Below are 9,787 nucleotides of genomic sequence, written 5' to 3' on the forward strand. Positions count from 1 at the left end.
GCACTGGAAAGGCTTTCTGAAGCAGGAATGATGGCCTACCCAGAGCCAGTAGCGTAGATGGAGCTGTCTGCCTGTCTTACTCCTTCCTCACCTGTATCCTCCACAGCCCTTCCAGCATGCAGCCAAATGAAATTAGGGCAGAATAGCCTACAGCCCCTCCTCCTACAAGGAAACCTCAACAGGCAACAGGCCCAGCAGAGCTCCTAAAGATGGCTCTCGTTTAGCTAGGAGGATAGTCCTGAAAATAGCCAGGGGTTCCTCACATGATTAATTGTCGATAGTATCACTGCCTCGAGCCTTGGAGAAGTCTTGAAGTCTTGGAAAGATAGCATAGATGGGAGCTCTGGGTACCTAAAGAAAGACATTCATCACCAGAAGAAAGGAACTCTCAACACAAGCGGAGAGCTGGGCGTGGTGGTGCACGCCTTTAAACCCAGCACTCGGGAGGCAGAGGCAGGCGGATCGCTGTGAGTTCGAGGCCAGCATGGTCTACAAAACAAGCATAGGACAGCCAAGGCTACACAGAGAAACCCTGTCTCGAAAAACCAAAAGAAAAAAAAAACAAAAACAAAAACAAAAAAACCCACAAGCGGAGAGATGGCTTGGTGGTCAGTACCACTCATTGGCAGCTCTTCCTGAGGACCCTGGCTCAATTCCCAGCACCAGCATGGCAGCTCACAACTGTCTAACTCCAGTTCCAGGAGCTCTGTTCTCCATAGGCACTGCACGCTTGCAGTCCACAGACATGCATGCAGGCAAAACACGTACACGTAAAATAAAGGTTAAGTTAAAAAAAAAAAAGTAATAAAATAAGACAAAGCTAGATGTGGTGGCACACGCCTTTAATCCTAGCACTCAGATGGCAGAAGCAGGTGGATCTCTGTGAGGTTCGAGGCCAGCCTGGTCTACAAAGTGAGTGCAGGACAGCCAAGGCCAACACACAGAGACCCTGTCTTGAAGAAGAAGAAGAAGAAGAAGAAGAAGAAGAAGAAGAAGAAGAAGAAGAAGAAGAAGAAGAAGAAGAAGAAGAAGAAGAAGAAGAAGAAGGCAGCACAAGCCAGGTGCAGTGGTACATACTGCAATCCCAGCACTCTGGGAGGCAGAGGCAGGCAGATCTCTGTGACTTCAAGGCCAGTTTGGTCTACAAAATGAGTCCAAAACAGCCAAGGCTACACAGAGAAACCCTGTCTCGTAAAAGCAAAAACGAACAAACAAACAAAAAAACAAAAGAAGGTCACAGAAAAGGGGCTGGAGAGATGGCTCAGTGGTTAAGAGTACTGCCTGCTCTTCCAAAGGACCTGGGTTCAATTCCCAGCACCCACATGGCAGCTCACAACTGTCTGTAACTCCAAGATCTGACACTCCCACACCAACGAACATTAATTAAAAAAAAAAAAAAAAAAAAAGGTCACAGAAAAATAAAGAAACAAGATAATCTAGAAGCAGGAAAATAAACATGCATCAAGAACAGGCAGGTCAAGGATGGTCGCCATGGTGACTGTTGACAAACCTTGCTACTGCCACTCCTGGATACCCCTGGATTCTGTTAAAAGTTTTTAGATTGCGATGTATCTTTGTGTTACCTCCTATTTGTGGTCTTGATAGAAACATCAGGTAGCCATGAAAATGATCTTGCCTGTCTGGCAGGAAGAGTCCCACAAATGGGAGATTCTGAGAGAAAGAGAGAGAGAGAGAGAGAGAGAGAGAGAGAGAGAGAGAGAGAGAGAGAGAGAGAGAGAGAGAGAGAGAGAGAAAAGAGAGAATAAAGGGAAGCCAAGAGAGAGACAATAAGCTCTGTACTGTTTAGAACAAAGCCAGCAGCTAAAACAAGCCCTGCAGCTCCGGTGCCCTGCCACAGCACTGAAGGACTGGCAGCTTACCTTGCAAGGTGAGTCAAGGATCATAGGTGCTTTCATCTTTGGTCCTACCACCGCTGTATGTAACTAGAGATGGGAACAGAGACAAGCGGATGGATGGCTTCCTTGTGAAACACTGCAGCTCCAGGGTCAGCAAGGGTTGGTAAGTAAACATGATGTTTTCATTTCTTTTGTTTTTTGAGACAGGGTCTCTCTGTGTTAGCCTTGGCTCTCCTGGCTCGCTTTGTAGACCAGGCTGACCTCGAACTCACAGCGACCCATCTGCCTCTGCCTCTGTTGTTATGCATGCTCATGTATATTCACAGAGGCCAAAGAAGAATTCTATCAAGTTCTGCCTTATTCCTTTGAGACAGAGTCTCTCATTAAACTCAGCGCTAAGCTGTCAGCCAGCAAACAGCAGCACATCTCATGCACCCCCGCCCCCACTCCTGCAATGGGGCCACAGGTGAGTGTTGCTATGCCTGGCTTTTTATGCTGGTGCTAGGGATTTGAACTCAAATCCTTATATTTGTACAGAAAGTGCTGTTACCCACTTAGCCGCCTTCCTAGGCTCCCACCCTTATCTAGATTTTTTTTTTTTTTTTTTTTTTTTAAGATTTACTTATTTTGGGGCTAGAGAGATGGCTCAGTGGTTAAGAGTGCTGCCTGCTCTTGCAAAGGTTCTGAGTTCAGTTCCCAGAAACCACATGGTGGTTCACAACCATCTGTAATGTGATCTGATGCCCTCTTCTGGCCTGCAACTGTACATGCAGGCAGAACACTGTATACATAATAAATAAATAAATAAATCTTTATAAAGGAAGATTTACTTATTTATTATGTATACAGTGCACATTAAATCACATTATAGATGGTTGTGAGCCACCATGTGGTTGCTGGGAATTGAACTCAGGACCTCTGGAAGAGCAGTCAGTGCTCTTAACCTCTGAGCCATCTCTCTAGCCCCCTTGTCTAGATTTTTGTTTCTGTTTTTTGAGACATAGTTTTCTCTGTGTAGCTTGGCTGTCCTGGAATTCACTCTGTAGACCAGGATGTCCTCAAACTCACAGAGGTCTACCTGCCTCTGTCTCCCAGAATGGTGGTACTAAAGGCCTGCTGCCACCCAGCCAGATTTTTTTTGTTTTTGTTTGTTTGTTTTTCAAGACAGGGTCTCTCTGTGTAGCCTTGGCTGTCCTGGACTCCTTTGTAGACCAGGCTGGCCTTGAATTCACAGAGACCCACCTGCCTCTATCTCCCTGAGTGCTGGGATTAAAGGCATGCACCACCATGCCCAGGCCCCCTGCCCTCCCAGCAAGATGGTTTAGTTTAGAAAATATTTTATGGCAGCCGGGCATGGTGGTACACGCCTTTAATCCCAGCACTCGGGAGGCAGAGGCAGGCGGATCGCTGTGAGTTCGAGGCCAGCCTGGTCTACAAAGTGAGTCCAGGATGGCCAGGGCTACACAGACAAACCTTGTCTCAAAAAACCAAAAAAAAAAAAAAAAAAAAAAAAAAAAAAAAAAATATATATATATATATATATATATATATATATATATATATATATGTATGTATGTATTATGTGCATGAGTGTTTTCCCTGCATGTCTGCATGTGCCATGTGCCTGCGTGCACCTGCGGAGACTGGAATCAGGTGTTGGACACTATGGAACTAGAATTAAAGATGGTTGTGAGCTGAGAGAACTGAGTATTTGTCCTCTACAAGGACAGTGAGTATGACATTCCCCGGCCCCTTTGTTGTGTTGTTTCATTTTTGTCCTTTGAGATAGGGTTCCCCATAGCCCAGGCTGGCCTGAAACTTGCCATGCAGCAAAGGATAACCTCAAACTCCTGATCTGCCTGCCTCTACCTCCCACGTGTTGGGACTGACTACAGGCACGCAACTCCACACCTAGCTTCCTGTATGCATGCACTCTTATGGCCACAACAGTCTATTTACCCTGGTACCACATGGACCTGCCCCCTTCTTCAAGTTTGGTGGTCAGCTCCTCCATGGTTACAAAGTGGGCCTTCCAACGGGAACTCAAAAGAGGGGCATCAGTGGAATACAGCCTCTGTCACTGCAGATGGCTTCAGAGGTTCCATCCTGTCCCTCTTTACCACCCATTCCCAAATCCTTTCACCATAGCAAAGTTCTGTTGACTTGTTATTTTTACGTGTGTACTTGTGGCATGTGTGGGGTGAGGTGGGCTCCTGCCATAGCGTGTGTGTGAGGTCAGCATTCTGTTCTCCCCATCACAAGCTCCAGGAATTGAACTCAGGGTCGGGCTTGCAGAACAAACTCTTCGAGCCTAAGCCATCTCTCCAGCCTAACTTTGTTTTTTATATATATATATATATGTTTGTTTTGTTTTGTTTTTCGAGACAGGGTCTCTCTGTGTAGTTTTGGCTGTCCTGGACTCGATTTGTACACCAGGCTGGCCTTGAACTCACAGCGATCTGCCTGCCTCTGCCTCTCAAGTGCTGGGATTAAAGGAGTGCGCCACCACGCCCGGCTTTCCAGCCTAACTTTGGCAAAGACCTTAGTACCCTGCTGGTGATGAGCCCCAAACTTTCTTTCGAGAAGGACGAAATCAGAAACGTTCACATTCCTTTCTCAGGCCAGACTTAACTTCACATGCCCAATGCCAGCAAAACGGAGCACGAATGCAATCGAGACGCGCCTACACGGATCATGGGCTATGTGTGGGTTCCACCTTGCTCACACGTCAGGAACAAGACTGCACCTCCCAAAGGTACCACGCCCTCCTTGGACAGCACCACCAAGTGTTTAAAAGAATAAGCTTGTGGGAAACCGTTCTCATGCAAACCTCTGCAGATGCTCTCCCAGAAGTTTGTCCTAAAGATGTTGTGGAGAAGATACCAGGATGGAAAAGAGTGCCATGCTAAAACAGCCATACCCTACTGTTGGGGACAGTAGGCCATATGGCCAATGTTCAGCCATCTTGTCAGAGGCTAGGTTCCTATTTCTCCAGCAGTCTGTCATTTACCAGAAACCAGCTGACCCTGTTGTGGTTTGGCAGTTAGACTAAAGGTAAGATTTAGACCTGGGCGTGGTGGCGCACGCCTGTGATCCCAGCACTCGGGAGGCAGAGACAGGCGGATTGCTGTGAGTTCGAGGTCAGCCTGGTCTACAAAGTGAGTCCAGGATGGCCAAGGCTACACAGAGAAACCCTGTCTCGAAAAACCAAAAAAAAAAAAAAAAAAAAGATTTAGATAGAGCCACCCTGTCATAGTTTTAACAGTTAGATTAGATAAAGATAGCAAAATATTCGGTGTGGCAGAACAATGTGACCTGCTTGGAATTCCTCGCATCTTGAGATAGCCTACAGCTGGGTTGCCATAGCAATATGCTTCCCTGCCCCCTGCCTTATAAAACCTTCTACCTGAAAAATAAAATTTGAGAGCTTGATCAAAGACGTGCTTTCCTTCTTCCTGTCTTGTGTTCTGTCCCTATACAGGAGAATTCTCCTCCCAAGCTTTAGTAGAACCTCTGCTGGCCGGGGCACCCTACCCTCTAAGCACTGCAAAGCCACACTCAGTAAGTCTGGATCTTACCTAACCTTTCAAAAGCATTGAGCACTGTTTTTTTTGGGGGGAGTTTGTTTTGTTTTGTTTTGTTTGAGACAGGATTTCTCTGTGTAGCCTTGGCCATCCTGGACTCACTTTGTAGACCAGGCTGGCCTCGAACTCAGAGCGATCTGCCTGCCTCTGCCTCCCGAGTGCTGGGATTAAAGGCATGCGCCACCACGCCTGGCTGCATTGAGCACTGTTGATCACGCTTTTCAACTTCACTTCTTTCGTGCAACATTTTCTTTTCTTTTTTTAAAGGATTTATTTATTTATTATTTATACATTGCTCTGCTGGCATGTATGGCAACACGCCAGAAGAGGGCGCCAGATCACATTACAGATGGTTGTGAGCCACCATGTGGTTGCTGGGAATTGAACTCAGGACCTCTTGAAAAGCAGCCAGTGCTCTTACCCACTGAGCCATCTCTCCAGCCCATCGTGCAACATTTTCTTGGTCTCTGGTATAATACCTGGTTTTGCTACTGTGTCTTCAGTCACTTGTGCTTAGTCACTATTCTTTTCTTCCTCTTCCTTCTTTTATTGTGATTGATTGATATGGCAGTATTTGAGCTGGTTAGTTTTTATCAACTCAACACAAACTAGAGTCCCCCGGGAAGAGGGAGAGACCCTCAATCGAGAAGATTCCTCCATTAGATTGGCCTGTGGACAAGTCTGTGGGGGCATCTTCCTTGATTGTGGGCAGTGCCACCCTTGGGCAGGTGGTCCTAGGTTGTATAAGAAAACAAGAGCTGGGGGCTACAGGGGTAGCTCGGTGCTTGGGAGCACTGGCTACTCCTCCAGAGGACGCAGCTTTAGTTCCCAGAACCCACAGGGCAGCTCACAACTGCCTGTAACTCCAGTTCCAGGCTGATACTCTCACAAAGAGATGCATGCAGGCAAAACATCAGTGCACCCTAGACAGATATGTAGATTAATAGATAGGGAGATGGTAGATGATAGATATAAGAAAAAAGAAAGAAAGAAAAAGTGGAACAAAGCCGTAAACAGCATTGCTCTATGGCTTCTCCCTCAGTTCCCACCTCCAGGCTCCTCTGATGATGAACCGTATCCTGCAAGCCAACTAAGCCCTTCCTTCCCCAACCTGGTTTTGCTCAGTGTATTATTTACTTATGGCTGCTCTAAAGAGACACCATAACCAAGGCAGTTCTTACAAAGGAAAGAAGCTAACTGGAAGCTTGTTTGCAGTCTTAGAGGACTGGCTTATGGCCATGGCAGGAAGTAGACAGGCATGACAATGGAAACGGTTGAGAGCCTCCTATTGGTCTTTAGGCAGCATGCAGAGAGAGACGCTGGGTCTGGTGTGGGCTTTTGAAACCTCTATACCCATCCCCAATGCTGCACCTCTTCCTAGCAAGGCCACACCTTCTAATCCTTCCCAAACAGTGGATCCCCTGGGGACTGAGTATGCAAATCCGTGAGCCTAGGAGGGTCATTCTCAGTCAAATCCAGTCAGCCAAAGTTTTATCACAGCAACAGAGAAGTTGGTGGGGGGGGGGGGCAGGGTCCCTGAAAACACTACTGCAAGAAGCAAGAAGGGAATCTGGTTAAACATTACTCACTTAGCCTGGTTGGTTCAAACTTCTTTGAGTCTGAACCCGAGTGGTTTAACATACTTAGGCACAGCACAACCTTGGAACAAAGTTTCCTCATGATTTATCACAACAAGGCTTAAGGCATGACAACACTGAGTGCAAAGTACATGCCTCTCTCTCTCCCTCTCTGTCTGTCTGTCTCTCTCTCTCTCTTTGTTTTTTTTTTTTTTTTTTTTTTTTTTTTTCAAAACAGGGTTTCTCTGTGTAGTAGCTCTCTAGCTGTCCTGGAACTCACTTTGTAGACCAGGCTGGCCTTGAATTTACAGAAATCCTCCTGCCTCTGCCTGCCCAATTGCTGGGATTACAGGCATGTGCCTGTGACCTGAGAAGTTCAAGGATATCCTGGACTACAGGGTGAGACACCTTAACATGGTGTCATAGTTTGCTTTCTGTTGCTGTGATAAACCCCATGACCAAAAGCAACTTAAGGAAAAAGTGGTTTAATTTCAGCTTACATTTCCAGGTGATAGCCCACTGTTGAGGGAAGTCAGGGCAGGAACCGTGAAGTAAAAGTTATTCACTGACTTGCTCCTTACCTTTTGCTCACAGATAGATAGATAGATAGATAGGTAGATAGATAGATAGAGAGATAGATATTCCAAGCCCCTCTGCCCAGAGATGGCGCCACCCACTGTGGACTGTGCTTCTGTGCCCCCTTACTCCTCAAGGTGGAAGAGGCGGGCAGATTACTGTGACTTTGAGGCCAGCCTGGTCTACAAAAATGCGTCCAGGATAGCCAGGACTATTATACTGAGAAACCCTATCTCAAAAAAAAGAGTTGATTTTGAGTATATAGAACTTTAAAGGGGCTATAAGAGTTCTAGCTGAAGATGGAAAGAGAAGCTAGAAATGCTAATTTGAAGTGTAGAAGAATCTCAAAATAGAAAAGTTGGGAGCCAGGCATGGTGGTGCACGCCTTTAACCCAGCACTCGGGAGGCAGAGGCAGGCAGATCGCTGTGAGTTTGAGGCCAGCCTGGTCTACAAAGTGAGTCCAGGATGGCCAAGGCTACACAGAGAAACCCTGTCTCGAAAAACCAAAAAAAAAAAAAAAAAAAAAAAGAAAAGAAAGTTGGTATAATGATTCTTTAAAAAAAAAAAGGGGGGGGGCCAGGGGGTGGTGGCTCACATCTTTAATCCCAGAACTCCGGAGGCAGAGGCAGGCAGATTTTTGAGAGTTTGAGGCCAGCATGGTCTACAAAGTGAGTCCAGGACAGCCAGTGCTACACAGAGAAACCTTGTCTCAAAAAGAAAAAACAAAACAAAACAAAAAACCCAACAACAACAAAAAAACAAAAACAAAACAACAACAACAAAAAAAAAACGGGGTTGGAGAGATGCTCAGCGGTTAAGAGCACTGTCTGCTCTTCCAGAGGACCCGGGTTCAATTCCCAGCACCCACATGGCAGCTCACAAACTGTTTGTAACTCCAAGATCTGACACTCTCACACTGATACATGCAGGCAAAGCATCAATGCACATTAAAAAATAAAAATTAAAAAAGAGGAGGGGGGGGAGAAGACTGCCAGGAGTTGGTGGCTCACACCTTTAATCCCAGCACTTGGGAGGCAGTGGCAGAAGGATCACTGTAAATTCAATGCCAGCCTGGCTACAAAGTGAGTGCAGGACAGCCAAGACAACACAGAGAGACCCTGTCTCGAAAAAAAAAAAAAAAAAAAAAAACCAAAACAAAACAAAACAAAAAAAAAAAGGAAAGAAAGAAGGAAGAGACAGTCCAGTAGTTAAGAACACTTGCTGCTCTTCCAGAGGACCAATGTTCAGTTCCTAGCAACCACAGTGGCTCACAACCATCTGTAACTCCAATCTCAGGGGATCCAATACCCTCTTCTGGTTTCTGAGGATGCTACACACACATGGTTCACAGGCATACATACAGGCAATATACACATACACATAAAATAATAAGGTAAAAAATTTAAAAATGGCTGGGTTTGGTGGTACATGCCTTTAATCCCAGCACTCGGGAGGCAGAGGCAGGTGGATCTCTGAATTCAAGGCCAGCCTGGTCTACAGAGTGAGTCCAGGATGTCCAGGGCTACACAGAGAAACCCTGTCTCAAAAAAAAAAAGGCAAGACTCCGAATCACTCCGACAGAGACTCTGAGTCACTATAGTGAGTGCCAGAACAAGAGCATAAGATAATGCAGGCTACAGACGGTCCTGAATTCATAGGCACTCATCACTCGAAAACAAATAAACTAGTGCATCAGGCCCTCACGGAATTAGTTTAGCCAGGCTTAGAGGTACATGCCTTTATTCCCAGCACTTGGGATTGAGGCAGGAACATTTTGCATTCAAGGACATCAGGGTTACATAGAGAGACCCTATCTCAAAATTTATCCCATCCGAGCTGGACATGGTGGCATATGCCCTTTAATCCCAGCACTCGGGAGGCAGAGGCAGGCGGATGGCTGTGAGTTCGAGGCCAGCCTGGTCTACAAAGAGAGTCCAAGACAGCCAAGGCTACCCAGAGAGACCCTGTCTCAGAACAAAAACAAAGACAACAACCAAAAAACAAAACAAGAAAACCAGCCAGCCAGCCTCGCATCCCCTGAGACACTAGCAACTCCGATAGGTGGGACATAGACGTAAATAAATGAGTTTAATTTATGAGTGTTTAACATTGAAACGGCAGTAAACAAGCAGAGAAGAGGGAAGGGAGAAAAAAATATAGAAAACTGGATATTCATCGGGTGCAGTGGCGCAC

The sequence above is a fragment of the Acomys russatus genome, chromosome 32 (genome assembly GCF_903995435.1).
Source record: "Acomys russatus chromosome 32, mAcoRus1.1, whole genome shotgun sequence".
NCBI lineage: Eukaryota > Metazoa > Chordata > Mammalia > Rodentia > Muridae > Acomys > Acomys russatus.